Source organism: Lutra lutra, chromosome 6, assembly GCF_902655055.1.
Source record: "Lutra lutra chromosome 6, mLutLut1.2, whole genome shotgun sequence".
In the NCBI taxonomy this organism is placed as follows: domain Eukaryota; kingdom Metazoa; phylum Chordata; class Mammalia; order Carnivora; family Mustelidae; genus Lutra; species Lutra lutra.
In genome coordinates this window covers 19,939,149-19,956,204 of record NC_062283.1, presented here as the reverse complement: position 1 = coordinate 19,956,204, position 17,056 = coordinate 19,939,149, and positions in this window count along the sequence as shown.

The following is a 17,056-nucleotide window of genomic DNA, read 5'->3' as shown; positions in this document are numbered from 1 at the left end:
TTTTGAGCCCAGCTAGCATCTTGATAATCATTATTCTGAACTCTAGTTCTGACATCTTACTAATGTCTGTATTGATCAGGTCCCTAGCTGTCGGTACTGCCTCTTGTTCTTTTTTTTTTTTTTTTTTTGAGGTGAGTTTTTCCGCCTTGTCATTTTATCCAGATAAGAATAGATGAGTGAGAGAACAAGATACTAAAAGGGTAGCAATGACCCCAGAAAAATATACACTAACCAAATTGGAAGAGACCTGAAACTGGGAAAGAGAAGAAAGGTGAGAAGGAAAAACAAAACAAACAAACATATATATATGAATAAATGTTTATATTTATATATTATATATGTATATATTACATATTACACATACATATATTAGACTGGTGAATAGAACAGAGCCACACACTTAATTTTGGGTGTATTTTGGTCTGTTAGGAGAAACGGCTTCCCAAAATGTTAAAGAATGAAAAACTTATATATATATACAAGAATAAGGGTAAACACAATGAAGGGACGGAATATGACTCTAAAGATGAAAATTTAAAAAAGATTCTAAAAAGGGAATTGATAAGAAGTTGGTTGAAAAAAGAATAAAAAAGAGGAAAAAATGTGACCAGGCTGGAGACAAGGACAAAGCCGTGTGCTAGATTTAGGGTATATTTTGATTTGTTAGAAGAAACTTTAAATTAAAGAAATTTTAAAGAAAGAAAAACCTATATGTATACAAAAAATAAGGTTAAATACAATGAAAGGATAGCATATGACTAGAACAATGAAAATCTAAAAAGATTTTTAAAAAAAATGTATTGATAAGATGAAATAGTTTAAAAAATTTAAAGTAGGAAAGAGGAAAAAAATTTTTAAAAAATAGAATAAGAGACCAACAAAATTTTTAAAATTTAACTTTGAAAGACTAAAGGATCATGGGAAAAAAGCCATGAATTCTATGTGCTGTGTTCCCCTAGCTCTGGAGTTCTGCAGTTCTCATTGATTGGTGAACTTGGTCCTGGCTGGATGTTCTTGCTGATCTTCTTGGGGAGAGACCTGTTGCCATGATTCTCAAATGTCTTTGCCCGAGGCGGAATTGCACTGCCCTTGCCAGGGGCTGGCTAAGTAATCTGCTTGGGTTCGTTCTTGGAGCTTTTGTTCCCTGAACACTTTCTATACAGCTTTGGAGGACTGCAATGAAGATCGCGGCCTCCCAATCTCTGGCCTAGAGGCGCTGAGAGCTCAGGGCATCCCTCCTTAGTGTACCCTCAGAGAAAAGCAGTCAATCCCTCCCATCTCCCTGGTCTCTGGCTGCACTCTGAGCTCACCCAGCCTGTGACTGAGCATTTCTATCTCTGGAGGACAGCCCCATTTGGAGTCTCCAAACCCAGCAGATTCCTGCCATGTGATCCCATGCCACTCCCCCTGGGGGAGTAAGGTGAGTGTCCCACATCTGCCACTTGAGGGGTCCCTGCTTGAAGAGCAGTAGTCCAACTGTGCCTCGAATCATGGTTTAAGGTAACCCTGAGCTGAGAGCTCACTCCTTGGCTCCATTTCTGCTGCACGCTTCTCAGCTGTGATACCAAGGAGCTCTGGCACCCTCAGACACCCCCGGTCTTTCTGTAACCCTGTGGGTCCTGAGATCCCACTGTCCCTGCTAGGGCTCCACCCCCGCTTAGCCTCTGGAGCAACGTCCCTCAGTGGAGCAGACTTCTAAAAGTTACGATTTTGTGCTCACTGCTCCACTGCTTGCTGGGAGCTGGCCCCTCCCTCCGTGGTCTATCTTTCTATTGTTTGGGATTCACTTCTCTGCACATCTTACCTTTGGGGAAGTGGTCGCTTTTCTGTTCCTAGAATTGCTGCTTTTCTTCTCTTCAATTTCCTGTTGAGTTTGTAGGTGTTCAAAATGGTTTGATAACTATCTAGCTCAACTCCTGGGACCTGATGATATTTAGCTCTCCTACTCCTCCACCATCTTGCTCCTCCCCCGTGATCAGCTTTTAATACAGCTCAGCCTTCTTTAGGGGTCTTAAAAATTATGATCTTTGAGGGTCATCTGGCTGGTTCAGTTCTTGGAGCATACAACTCTTGATCCCAGGGTCATGGGTTTGAGCCCCACGTAGGGTGAGGAGATTACTTAAAAGCAATAAAGTGTTTAAAAAGAAAACTGTGATCTTTAAGGCAATTGTTTGATTACAGGTTTGATTAGAGAGTGAGAAGGGGAAAGAATTATTCCTTAGAGGGGAAGGGATATATAACAGGTCTTTTATCTCTTGATAAAAGACCTAGATGAATAAACATAGTATGTTTGTGCTTTTAACAAATACATGTTTAGATGAGTTAATTTTTTAAAGAATTTTGAGTTTTACTTTCATATCAGAAACTCGTATCTTTCTTTATTCATTGGTCTTCCAGGGAAGAAGGCAATGATTCATGAGCATTCTTGGTGATTCTTAGTTAATAGGTAATTGGGCAATGATTCTTGATTAAGGGCAATTGGGCAATGATTCACCATTATTAACCAGTTCAAGATTTTACTAGTTAATTTATAGGCGTTATATATTTCCTGTCTCTCCTCCCATTGCCTACTTCACCCTCATCAACATCTCCATCATCAGCAGGGGTAAGATATTAGAAATGAAATACAAGTACATTCCAGTGTTGCTGTGATCAGCTCAGAGTATAATTTCAGGATGCATTTAATATACTCAGTGTCTTTGTGGGTATTCATTGTCTCTGACTTTAAAATGAAATGCAAAGCAAAACCCATAATCAGATAGCAGTCAATCACATTCTAGGGAGAGTTTGCATAAATGTATTCCCTTTGCAAGGCTTTGAAATTTTGGAACATATCTCTCATAAAATGAAAGCATTTGCTTACCTTAAAGAAATGGAATTTCCGGGGCACCTGGGTGGCTCAGTGGGTTAAGCCACTGCCTTCAGCTCATGTCATGATCTCAGGGTCCTGGGATCAAGCTCCACATCAGGCTCTCTGCTCGGCGGGGAGCCTGCTTCCCCCTGCCTCTCTGCCTACTTGTGATCTCTCTCTCTGTGTCAAATAAATAAATAAAATCTTAAAAAAAAAAAAAGAAATGGAATTTCTAGGGTGCCTGGGTAGCTCAGTCCTTAAGTGTCAGCCTTCAGCTCAGGTCGTGATCCCAGAGTCCTGGGATCCAGCCCTGCATCAGGCTGTCTGCTTGGCGGGAAGCCTGCTTCTCCCTCTCCCCCTCCCCCTGCTTCTGCTCACTCTCTCTTTCTCTCTCAAAAATCAATATATCTTAAAAAAAAAAAAAAGAAATGGAATTTCCAGGGGCACCTGGGTGGCTCAGTGAGTTAAGCCTCTGCCTTCAGCTCAGGTCATGATCTCGGGGTCCTGGGATTGAACCCTGCATTGGGCTCTCCACTCAGTGGAGAGCCTTCTTCCCCTTCTCTCTCTCTGTCTGCCTCTCTGCCTACTTGTAATCTCTGTCTGTCAAATAAATAAATAAAATCTTTGAGGGGAAAAAAAGGAACAGAGTTTCCGAATGCTGATGATGGAATAGGGATTTTTTTTTTTGAGGGGGGAGTGGGTGCTGATAAAATGGTTATCATACTATACCCTTGCTTAGGCTGTCTCTAATGTCTAATGTCTAATATCTCTTGTCATTCTGTGGTATCTAGGGATGATGGAGGAACTGGACTGGTTTCTTCTCTGTCACCTCTCTGTCTCTGTGAAAGGACCAAAATAGAAGATGGGGACACACTTGGCTGCTGTAGCATCAGGAAGTAGAAACCAGTTAAGGCTGGTACTAACTGTGACCAAGAGCAGCTTAGCCTTGGGCTATGGGGTGTGTTTGCAGGGAACTCTGGGTTAGAGGAGCTGGGTCTCTCCAGAAATGCATGTTAGCTACATGGCATTAAGAGATATTGTGGCTTTCTATAATATATGCAGGCCAAACAGAAGATAAGGATTTAATTCCAATTCTTTCACCAAGTAGTTTGGTTTTAGGCAAGTAATATAACTTCTATGAATCCTACTTTTCTTATCTGTAAAATAGGGAAATCTCTAAGATCCTTCCTGATGATATTAGTTTAGGTCTATGAGCCAGTTAGGAAAACAGTCATTATCATGACTGATCAGAAATACTGTAGGATTAAGGAGCATGAAGAGAAAGACTGAAAATGTGGTTTGTTTGTATGGTCTAATAAAGAATACATCTGGTGTTCGCCCTCAGTTCCAGAGCTTCAAGCACCCATAGAATTTCCTGAATGACCACAGTGTTTTGTTATGCTGATGAGGCAACTTGGGGTAGCTCCTGAGACAGCTTCAGGATCTGGTCACCAGAAAGACCAACCACTTAAGTGTTGGAACATTGGGCCAGCCCAGCCTCCACAAAGGGAAATTGGAGATTGAGTTCAGTCATGTAGTCAATGATTTAATCAGTTGTGTGTAATCATGTGTAATCATGGTGCCCCAATAAAAATCTCTGGACACCGAGTTTCAGTAGAGCTTCCCAGGTGATGAACACATTGGCGTGCTGGAAGGAAGACATGGCTATATTCCATTAGGAGAAGCCATGGCAGTTCTGTGCCCTTTCCTGTCTGCCCCTTCCTCCTGCCCCCAGACCTTGTCCTATGTGTTTCTTCATTTGGCTATTTTTGAATTGCATCCTGTATACTCAGCTGTAATCACAGTAAAGCTTTAAGTGATCTCTGTGAGTCATTCTGGCAAATTATTGAACCTGAAAGGGTTATGGGAATCCTCAAATGTATTGCTGGTTGATCAGAGGTGCATGTGGCCTGGGAACACCACTTGTGCCTGGCATCTGAAATGAGGGCAGTCTTGTGGTAGATGGAATCTTTAAGCCTATCTTAGTGTGATACTTAACTCCAGGTAGTTATATGAAAACTGTGTTGCAAGACACCCACTTGGTGTTGGAAAGTTGTTATCAGTTTGCCTAGAATTAATATGAATTATAATATTTTATATGAACTTCGCACCTTTATATGAACTTTGCACGTTTATGCTTTATTTCAATAGGCCCAAATAACGATTGTATTTGTAATTGAATGTGTGAATTTATGTATTTATTTATTTTTTAAAGATTTCACTTATTTATTTGACAGACAGAGATTGCAAGTAGGCAGAGAGAGAGGGGGAAGCAGGCTCCCTGCTGAGCAGAGAGCCCAACGCAGGGCTTGATCCCAGGACCCTGGGACCATGACCCAAGCCGAAGACACTCAACCCACTGAGCCACCCAGGCACCCCAATGTATTTAATATAAAATTATTTGATTACTGTCCCAGACTCTGTTCATGGATACTCAACCTTTAGTGAATATTCACTTATTTTGGTCATCTGCTTACATAGTATATGCATGACTTAAAAAAGAATAAGGAAATAAAACTAAGAGAGTACTTTAAAAATTGTTTTTCTTTGGGGGCACCCAGGTGATTCAGTCAGTTGAGCATCCAACTCTTGATTTTGGCTCAGGTCATGATCTCAGGGTCGTGAGATCAAGCCCTGCATTGGGCTCCATGCTGGGCATGGAACTTGCTTAGGATTCTCTTTCTCTCTCCCTCTCCCTGGGCCTTTCCCCCTTGGAAAAAAAAATGGTTTTGCTTTAAAAAAAATGTATTAAGTCATCAGGTATAAATGCAAGAACACTAATTGATCATTCAGATGATAGATGTCAATGTAGAACTAGAAGATAGAAACATTCAGGGACAGAGTCCAGGTTCTCATGATTTGAGAAAGAAAGTGCCTGTGATACAGACTAGATGTGTTCATCACATTTAATTTTTTCTTTACTTCCTGAGCACATGAGAATACTTTCCAGATCCTTAGCAGTTATGTGGGGGCCATATGTTTTGGCCAATGGGTTGTGAGAAGAAACAAGAGTCATTTCCAGTCAGAAGGCCCTTAATGAGCTGATGGGGAGTGCTCTGTGTCACATCAGACTCTGAAACTGTGTCCATATGGTGGCGTCACCAGCTGGCAGATCCTCTGTCCTCCTGGATTGCAGAGCCTTCCATGACCCATGTGGGCTGTGCAGCATGAAGAAAAACTAAATATTTGTTATGTGAAACTACTGATAGTTCAGGATTAATTTGTTAACCATAGCGCATCATAGGTTGTTCAAACTAATGTAGTGACTTTGGGTACCTTTTTCGTGTGGCTCTAAATTCCTGTCCTGGGTTGAGCTCTTGAAGGAATCTCGAGGTTCTCAGTGGAAGATCTGAGCTAATGTAAAAGAAGGAAGAGGCAAATCTTATGGTGTGCACATGTGAGCAATAAGCACTGCTTAACCAGTGTTACATGTTGGTTTTTCACATGGTAACCAGATATTTGAGCTGCAAGGACCCTTAGAGATCATTCAGCTCACCAGCAGACGCCACTGGTTGTATACCTAAATCCGTTCCTCCCCCTTTTTTTCTTGCTTTCAGAGCCCAGGAGCTCAGGAAAGGTCTTCCCTGGGCTCCCTTGTCTGAGCTAGTCATGTGACCCCACCCCCTTGGCAGTGATCTATCTTGGAGTGGTCATGTGACTCCATCTGGCCAATGTTAGGTAAGAGGCTGTCTCCTGGGGCCCTTCTGGGAAAGGCTTTCCTCCCTCTCAAAAAGAGACATCTCATACAAAAGCACTCACTTTTATACCTCAGCACGTGGCTGTGTGAAGCATGATGCTTGGAACATAAGAGAATTTGGGTTGTTGAGACTCTGAATAAGCCAACTCCAGAGGGCCCTTCATCTGGACTTCTCAGTGTGTGAGATGAAATGTCCTTGTTGTGAAGTCACTTGCAACCCCAAGCCTCCTGTCTGATGTACCTGCTCCCATCATTTTGCAAATGGAATCTGATGTGTGTTGACTTTAACTCTCTTTCACTGAGTATAAGTTCTAGAAGAAATCTGTGTAGGGTGCCTGGGTGGCTCAGTTGGTTAAGTGTCTGCCTTAGGCTCAGGTCATGACCTCAGGGTCCTGGGATTGAGTCCACATCGGGCTCCCTGCTCAGAGAGGAGTCTGCTTCTGCTTCTCCCTCTGCCCCTCCCCCGTGCTTGTGCACACACTCTCTCTCTCACTCTTTCTCTCTCTCAAATAAATAAATCTTTACAAAATCTGTGTATAAAATGTTATCACTGCTTTAAAAACAGCTTTATTGCTACAATTTACATACTATACCTTTCACCTGTTTAAAGTGCACAATTTGATGGTTTTTGGTTATTTGTGGAGTTGTGTGTCCATCACTGCCCCCTACCCAAATTCAAAACGGGATGGACAGGGGACTGACTAGATGGAACAGCAATGTCAGCTTTACTAATGTGAATGCTCAGCTGAAGTATGGGGGACCCCAAAGTTCACCCTGAGAACCAGTGAGGCATTCCCCCCTATTGTCAGCACAGCTGAACAAATGCAGATCCCTCCCTGGGGCCCTTGTCCTATGTGGCAGAGGGAGGCCCAGCACACCTGCCTTCTGCAGGCTGCGAATCCCCAGCTCCTCCTCCCAAACTCACCCATCATCCAGGCCTGGCCCCAGGAGGAGTGAAGGGGGCAGAAGGTGACAGGAGAACTCCCTGTGGAGCCTTCACAGGAGCCCCACCCCAGCAGTGGGGGCTATCCCCTTCCATGCTGTGACTGAAATAATTTTGTTTCTAGAACTTCCTGTTGGTCTTGATTTGCAGTCATTCTAAGATTCTCTGGCCATGTTGCAGTAACATTTTTTCCTCCAAGGTGTTTGAAATCCACATTCCTAAAGCCAAGGTGACAGGTCAGTCTGGCCAGGACCCCCTTCCTCTGTAGTCCTGGGCTCCAAGATACAGGGATCTCTTTCTCCTAGCGACAGTTTCAGCCAGTGGGCTGAATTCCATTCAGAGGCTTGGATTCTCTTGCAAGGCCTCTTTGTTCTCAGGGAGGATCCTGCTGCAGGAGGGTCAGGAGCTTGCAAGCTCAGTCTCAGCAGGCCACTGAGTGGTTGATCCTCCTCCCTGCTTTATCTTGTTCCCAGGTTAGTGTTTGACCCATGCTAGGAAAAAACAGTCACCTGCTGATCTCAGATGACTGGATGAAAATCCAGAACTAAGAGTGGACATTGCCATACCTAACCCAGCCTGTCATGGTGGATTTTTTGTACATGGATTTACGTATGTGCATATAGTTATTATCCACATCCCAGGTCATTCCTGCCCCAGTAGTGAGGGCCCTCCAGAAGAACTGCTTTGATAAAGAAGGGTGAGGGAGATTAAAAAAGGGAATGATTTTCTCTCTTGAGGCAATAATCCCAAGGATTCTTTGTCTCTTGGGCATTGGAATCATGGTATTAATAATAGAAGTGAGGCACAAGAGAGGAAGTCTTGTTTATCTCTTACACACCTCATTATCTCCACACTTATGGTTTCCATAGTCACCCCCCCATCATCTCCACACCCCCCACGTCTACACTCCCCCCATCATCTCCACACTCTACATTCCGCCATCATCTCCACATTTACCCCCATTACCTCCACACTCCCCCATGTCTACATTCCCCCATCATCTCCACACTCCCCCCATCATCTCCACACTCCCCCATGTCTACATTTCCCCATCATCTCCACACTCACCCCCAATATCTCCACAGTCTCCCATGTCTACACTCCCCATCATCTCCACACTACCCACCCCCGACATCTCCACACTCCTCCCCATTATCGCCACACTCCCCCATCTCCCATCATCTCTACACTCACGCCCCTTATCTCCCCTCACCCCCTATGTCTCCTCACCCTGAGTTCTGGAATTGCCAATCCTATGGCATGAGCCAAAGAGACATCTTTCAGAACCTGACTCTTCACACAAATTTAAGAATGCAAGACATTGTGATAATTTTGATCATTTTAACTTTTTCTGTTGACAAGCCATCTTCTTCCTGGTTTCCTGGAGCTATGGAGCGTTCTTGAGGCTACTTCTGTTACAGTGCATGTTGCTTCCTGATTGAGGGCCTTTGCAGTTCCTACTCCGCCTTTATGTCTTACATTTACCAAGACTATTTCTATAAGTCAGACTAGGTTCAACCTCTGTAATTGCTTGTTTTCGTTCTAATATTTAGTATACACATTACTCAAGATTAATGTGTGTATTAAATATTAAATGTTCGCCCCTTACTTTCAGGGTTCATCTTCCCAGCCTGGTACAAGGGGACTGTGTCAGTGTGTGTGTGTGTGTGTGTGTGTGTGTGTGTGTGTGTGTGTGTGTATGTGTGTGTGTGAATGTACACATGCACATAAACACACTCACACACACTACTTGGCAGATTTATTGGGATCTTACAGATACAGGTTGAGATTGGATTCACGATAAGGTGACAGGCACATGATGATAAGGGAACAGATGCCTCTATTCTTCCTCGGACTACTGTGTCACTTCTTTCTTTCTGCCTCTACTCCCTTCCCAAAAACATTTTCATATCCACCATTCTCCCTATTCCGAATGGGCTGAGTGTGACCTGAGGAAAATGACTCTCTAACCTCCCTCCGACTCTGACTGAATAAATATGACTATCAGGAAATGTCTCCAGTACTGAAATGTAACTTTCCTGGAAGTGTCCAGGTCCCAAATGGTGCCCGATCATTTCAGCAGAGCCATTCCCTGGGCAGAGTCACTTCCTGTTTGTAGTGTCCTCACCACAAATGAGAATGATGTCTGAACAAGTCTTCATGCTCATGCTCTCAATACCTGTTTGGGGAATGATGGCAGGGATGTTGTCCCCACTGTACAGATTTGGTGCCTGCCTCTGTGTCTTGCACCATGATGATGCTCAGTTCAGATTTCCATAAGAAGGAGTGACTGTGGACAGGTACTATGTCCCCCAAGCCCCAGAATGAGGCAGAAGTCCCTGTTTGTGCCCCAAGGAGGTTGAGGATATGAGAAGTGACACAAATGCCAAGTAAGGGAACTGAAAACTTGGGTGAGCTCTCTTTGCAGGATCTCTCAAAATTTCATTCTTCTTTTTTTCCCCAAAAATTTCTTCTTGCACTGGTTTTACTATGCCACAGAAGCAGTTAATTGTGCAAACAACCTTCTTTTGATTGCCTAATACCAAAAGAGTTTTACATGACACAAACACATTTTCTACTTATTGTAGGAAATGTGAGAAATAGAGGCAGGCAAAAAAAAAAAAAAAAAGAAAATCATCTGTGGTCTAATTCTACCACTCAGAGTTTCCACTACCATTTCCAGCATGGTCTTTGTCATTCGCTCGCTCCCTCATTCGGCACCTGTACTGAACACCCACTGTGTCTGTGCCTTGTTCCAGGTGCCATTCTGGAGAGATAGCAATGAACAAGATAAGATCCCTGCTCTCATGAAACTCACAGTCCAGAGCGGGGCAAGGAGCAGATGGGGAAAGAGGAGAACTTTCAGTGTTGCCACAATTCTGTGCAGACAATTGGCATGCTGTGATGGTGAGGGGCTGGGTGATGGCTCTGGTCAGGAGGTGGGGAAGGCCTCCCTCCTGAGGAGGGGACGTCTGAGCGAAGACCTGACTGATAAGAACCTGTAGGGTGAGCTGAGCAGTCTTGAAGGGCCAGACCTCAAAAGGCAGACTGTGACCTCACAGGCTATGGTCCTGAGTTGGGATTTGATTTAGATATTCGAAACATTCTGGTCTCTGAATGGAGAATGAATGAAAGCCAGAGAAGAAGGATCAGAGAAAATCAGGAGAGGATTGCATTAGCCCAGATGAGAAACTAAGGACCACTGTTCTTCCAGAGTTTTGAACAACAACAACAATGACAACAACAACAGACATACTTTTATAAAATGTATTTGTATAGATTTAATATAGTTTTGAATGAGATTATGCTGTATGTGTAACTTCCAATCCGCCACTAAGCTTAATACTCATATTATGAACACATTTCTTTGTCAGTTGATAATCTTCAAGGCACCATTATAAATGGTTAGTCACTATATTGATATGGAACCCTGAAACACACTAGCCTTATGAACTGATTCGTGATGGCAAAAAGAAACTGTATGCTTGACTCTTGAGGTCCCATGAGACTAGTAGACCAAGAGAAGAACAAGTAGATTTATTAAGATTCTCAGTAATAGTCATCACAATGATGCTAACAAGAGTAGTTACTATTAAGTGATTACTATATGTCAGCCTCTATTGCATGTGCTTCCCACATATGAACTCAGCCAGTCCTCATCTCTCCTAATCTCTGGGAGGAAGGCCCTGTTATTCTCATTCTTATTGATGAGAAGAAGGAAGCACAGAGCATTAAGTAAATCCGTGTGAGGTGTTTTATCTAAAGAAGCACAATAGCCAAAATATGAAAGCAACCCAGACATCCATTGACAGGAGAATGGTTAAAGAAAATGTGGTCTATACATACCATGGAATATCATTCAGCTTCAAGAAGGAAGGAACTTTGGACACATGTTACAACATGTATGAAACTTGAGGATATGATGTTCAGTGAAGTAAGCCATTCACAAAAGGACAAACACTGCTTGAGTCCACTTATATGATAAGGTCCCTAGAGGAGTCAAATCCACAGATACAGAAAGCAGAAGGGTGGTTGCCAGGGCCTGGGGCAGAACGGGGGATGGGGAGTCAATGTTTCACAGATAGAGAGTTTCTCTGATGTGTAACATCAGTCTGGGGAGATGAAGAAGTCCCGATGGAGGTGCTGCTTGCCTAACACTGTGAATGGACTTCCTGCCAGTGAACTACACTGAAAAATGGCTAAAATGCTGAATTTTATGTGATGTATATTTTGACCCAATAAAAAAAAATGCACACTTTTGTCTCCAAAGGAGTTCCCAGTCTTTTCAGTGTGAAGCCTTCAAATTTAAACATAACAACACTTAATACGAGTGAAACAAATTTACTTGGCTTCAAGGAATATTCCTCAGTCCCTCCAAAGTTAGTTGGAATACACTCAGGCTGAATACTCTAGACATGGAAATGTTTATCTTTAAAAGGAAATGTTTTCAGAAGGTACAGTTTGAAATTCGGGAATGAAAATGAAACGTTTCAAACATAGCTATGTTGTTTGTTATTGTGAGTGAAGGGACACATAAAGGCACTTTTAAAGAACATACACAAAATGTGTAAAAGCCTTGATGACTCAGAAAATTATATAGGGCTGGAGATTCTCTTCCTGATGAAACAACAGACCTGCTTTTAGGGGAACATGAATTTTGAGCTGTCTGGACACCACGTGCCCGTAGCAGACACTCTTGGTGCCTGACCTACATCTCCCTGGCCTGTCCCTGAGGTTGACTGCCAACAGTCCTTGTGTGCATCCATGGCCTGTGCCCCTCTCTGGACCAGAGCATTGGCTGGCCTCTGGTGGGTGCTTAGCCTGGTGCTGGCAGGCTAGAAGGGTCAGAGAGTTAAATGATCCTGGAGCAAGCATAGGACTGCAGGCGGTGGATAAATACCCCGGCTCCCTCACTCTCAGGGGACCATTCTGAGGTGTGCTCTGCTCAGAGAAATGGCGCCCGCTTGCCTACAGTGGGAACTCATTAATCTACCCTAGATGGAATTTTTTTTCTTCCCTTACAGTGCTTCCTGGGGTTTCCCCCTAAAGGAACTACTTGGATCCATATTCTTTTTATTTTTAAGAAATGATTATTTTTATTGTATAATGTATGTAAAATATCTGTAACATAAAATTAAATCTTTTGACCATTTTCAAGTGTTCAGTTCTGTGGAATTAACCTTATTCATATTGTGCCACCACCATCACTGTTCATCTTCAGAACTTTTTCATATTCCCAAACTGAAACTCCGTCCTCATTAAACACTAACTTCCCCATTCCCATTCCCTCCCCAGACATCAGCCCTTGGCAACCACCACTCTACTTTCTGTGTCCATGAATTTGACTACTCTGGGTACCACACACAAGCAGAGCCATACACTATTTGTCCTTCTGTGACTGGCTTATTTTGCTAAGCATCATGTCCTCAAGTTTCATCCATGTTGCAATATATGACAAGATTTCCTTCCTTTTTAAGGCTTGACAAGATCCCATTGTAGGTGTACACCAAGTTTTGTTTATCCATTCATCATCTAGGGACACTTGGGTTGCTTTGGATCCACACTCTTACCTCAAGGTCTTTTTTGGAGAGAAACTAAGATATTTCGAATACTATCTAGGAGGGAATTCAGGTGATGGTTACTGGAAGTTGGAATCAACTACTTAAATGGAAGGATCCCAGAACTCCTTGTGATGGAGACCCCCTCATCTCAGCCCGAAGAGGCATCTATACCATCAATATGCGGACAGTGGAAACAGAAATTAAGAAACATGGGTGACAGGGGCGCCTGAGTGGCTCAGTGGGTTAAAGCCTCTGTCTTCGGCTCAGGTCATGATCCTAGGGTCCTGGGATCAAGCCCCGCATCGGGCTCTCTGCTCAGCAGGGAGCCTGCTTCCCCCTCTCTCTCTGCCTGCCTCTCTGCCTACCTGTGATCTCTATCTGTCAAATAAATAAATAAAATCTTAAAAAAAAAAAAAACAAAAAAACATGGGTGACATGCGAAGATAAACCATTTTATCCCAGAGATTATAAAGACACAGTGGAAAATAAATGAGAATTCTAGTTCAGTAAAGGTGATCATATTGGGGCCCCCTGGGGTAGCTCAGTCAGTTAAGTGACCAACTCTTGATTTCAGCTCAGGTTGTGATCTCGGGGTCATGAGTTGATCCCCAAGTCAGGCTCTGTGTTTGGCGTGGAGCCTACTGGGGATTCTCTCTCTTCTCCCTCTGCCCCTGCTCCTTACACCCTCCACCCTACCTCACAAGTTCTTTCTCTCTCTTTCTCTCTCTCTCAAAAAAAAAAAAAAAGATAATCACATTGATTTCATGCCTAAAGAAATTGAATTTTCAGGTAGTTAATCTGTTGGGGTTTTTTTCCTTGTTCCTTAAAAAGACTGGATGCCTTTGAAGAGAATTTCTTTTCCTTTTTTATGATTTTATTTATTTATTTGACAGAGAGAGAGAGAGAGAGATCACAAGTAGGCAGAGAGGCAGGCAGAAAGCGGGGGAGAAGCAGGCTCCTTGCTGAGCAGAGAGCCTGATGTGGGGCTCGATCCCAGGACCCTAGATCATGACCTCAGCCAAAGGCAGAGGCTTTAACCCCCTGAGCCACCCAGGCGCCTCTGAAGAGAATTTCTATTAACTCTGATGGGCATTTAATACTAAAAGGAACTGAAATGGAACACCATGGTTGGAACATTACATAATCAGATGGAACTAGTCAGTTCTAATGGTCTTTTGCTCTCGAGAGAATCCTCCTGAATGGCTGGGCTGGGCTGGCAGTTCCTACTGGCGGGCAAGCTCCCTTATTCCAGACTCTTCCACTCCCGTGGCTGCATACACGCACAGCCATCTTGGTGGGAAGAAGTGATGCACGTGCTGGGGTCGTGCAGAACGGAGGAGAGAGTGAGTAAACCACAAAAAGCGGCGAGAGGTAAGAGTGGTATTTATTATTTGCCAGGCTCCAGGGAAATCATTTGAAATAGCACTCCCCACCACACAGCAAGGCTCTCATGGAAGCGATCTAGATGGCCTGCCATCACCTCCTGTCATGGAAGGGATCTAGATGGCCTGCCGTCACCTCCTGAAACATCCCTTCCTTGGTGTTTTCCATTTGCCTCAGAGCCAAGTACATATGTGCGGCGGGAATGTTTTCCATCCCCTTGGAACATTTGGGAGAGTTGAAGTCATTGTGTGGTTAAGTAGTGATTGGATCTGGCAGTAATAGGAAATTTGCTGTTTTAAAAATGGAAAGGAAAACTCCATTATTGGGAAGCAGCAAATCTATTTGAGCAGCTCAGTTTTGCCTGGTGAATTTCTCCAGAAGGGAACAGTCCTGAGATCCATGCGGAGATGGAAATGGCGGCCCACAGTCAGGGTGATTCAAGACCCACAGTCAGGGTATTTTGAGACCACTATTTAGAAACTGTGCCCCACACCTGTTTGGAAGTGCTTCCAATTGTCTTTGCACATGAAAAACAGTTTAACAAAGCATTTTACTTCTCATTAATGTTATGCAATCCTTCATTAGCTTCATAAACACTCCCCTCCACACCTATGATCTTAATCCTCTATACTAGGAATAAAAAAGTACATTATTTAAGCAGTTGGTATGACAATCCTTTTAGGAGAGACACAGGAGACTTTCCTCTGAGCTCCCACAGCACTTACCCTATACTTTTTAAGGCTTTTTTTTTTCTTTTAATGTGGTAAAAATATAACAAAATGTACAATTATAACTATTTTTAAGTGTGCAGTTTAGTGATTAAGTACATTAAGTACATTGTTAATGTAGCCATCCGTACCATCTGTCTCCAGAACTTTCTTCATCTTGAAAACTGAAACTCTATACTTATTAAAAATAACTCCCTATTCCCTCCTCCCCTCCAGGTCCCTGACAACCACCATTCCACTTTCTGTCTTTGTGAATTTGACTTCTCTAGGTGCCTCATATAAGATGAATAATATAGTATTTATTTATTTATTTTAGGGAGAGGCTGGGGGAGGGGCAGAGGAAGGAGAGAGAGAATCCTTAAGCAGACTCCCTGTTGAGCGCAGTGCCTGATGTGGGACTTGATCCTATGACCCCAAGATCATGACCAGAGCTGAAATCAGGAATCAGACACTTAACTGACTGGGCCACCTGGGTGTCCCAGAATCATACAGTATTTACTCTTTTGTGTCTGGCTTATTTTATTTAGCATAATGTCCTCAAGATTCATCCATATTGTAGCCTGTGTCAGAATTTCTTTCTTTTCCAAGACTGATAATATTCCACTGTATGCTTTTTAAAATTGGGGTTCAATTGAAGTATAACATTATATTAGTTTCAGGTATACAACATAATGGTTTGATACGTGTTTATATTATCAAATGAATAAATCTAGGTAACATGCATTACCACACTCACATACAGTTACAATTTGTTTCTTATAATGAGAGGTTAAGATTTACTCTCTTAGCACGTTTCAAAAATACAATACATCTTACACAATACAATACACAAATATATTAACCTACAGTCACCATGCTGTACATTACATGCCCAGTACTTACTTGTTTTATAACTGGAGCTTTGTACCTTTTGACCACCTTCAGCCATTCCTCTCTCCCCTTACCCCTGGCCACTGGAGACCACCAATCTGTTCTCTGTCTCTAGTAGTTCATTTTTTTTCTTAAAGATTTCACATGTAAGTGAGATAATATCGTATTTGTCTTTCTCTGTCTCATTTATTTCACTTGGCATCATACCCTCTAGGTCCACCCATGTTGTCACAAATGGCAGAGTTTCCTCCTTTTTTATGACTGAATAGTATCCCATTCATACCACATTGTCTTTACCCATTCATCTATTGATGGACACTTAGGTTGTTTCCATGTCTTGGCTCTTGTAAATAATGCTGTCGTGAACATGGCAATGCAGATCAACTTTTGATCGAGTGTTTTCATTTCCTTAGGATAAATACTTGGACGTGGAATTGCTGAATCATAGGGAGGTCCTATTTTTAATTTTCTGAGAAACCTCCATACGGTTTTCCGTAGTGGTTGCACCAATTTACACTCCTACTAACAGCACACAGGGTTCCCTTTTCTCCACATCCTCACCAACAATCACATTTCTTGTCTTTTGGGTACTAGCCATCCTAACAAGTGTAAGGTGCTATTTCATTGTGGTTTTGCTTTGCATTTCCCTGATCTGTATTTTGATATAGCACGTACCAACTGCTGTCTCTTTCACCCTATAAGCTGCATGGGGACACAAAGACACTAAGGATTCCTACTTTGAATTCATTCACTTTGTCATGTGGCAGGGGAGTTAGCACAACGTAGCAGCAATATCCATGATAGTCAAACTGTGGAAGGAGCCGAGACGTCCTTCAATGGATGAATGGATAAAGAAGATGTGGTTCATATACACAATGGAATATTACTCAGCCATCAGAAAGGATGAATACCCACCATTTGCACTGACACGGATGGAACTGGAGGGGGTTATGCTGGTTTATGGGACACAACAGAAACGTACACATCCTCTAATGAGATTTTTAAATAAAAACAAAATGTATT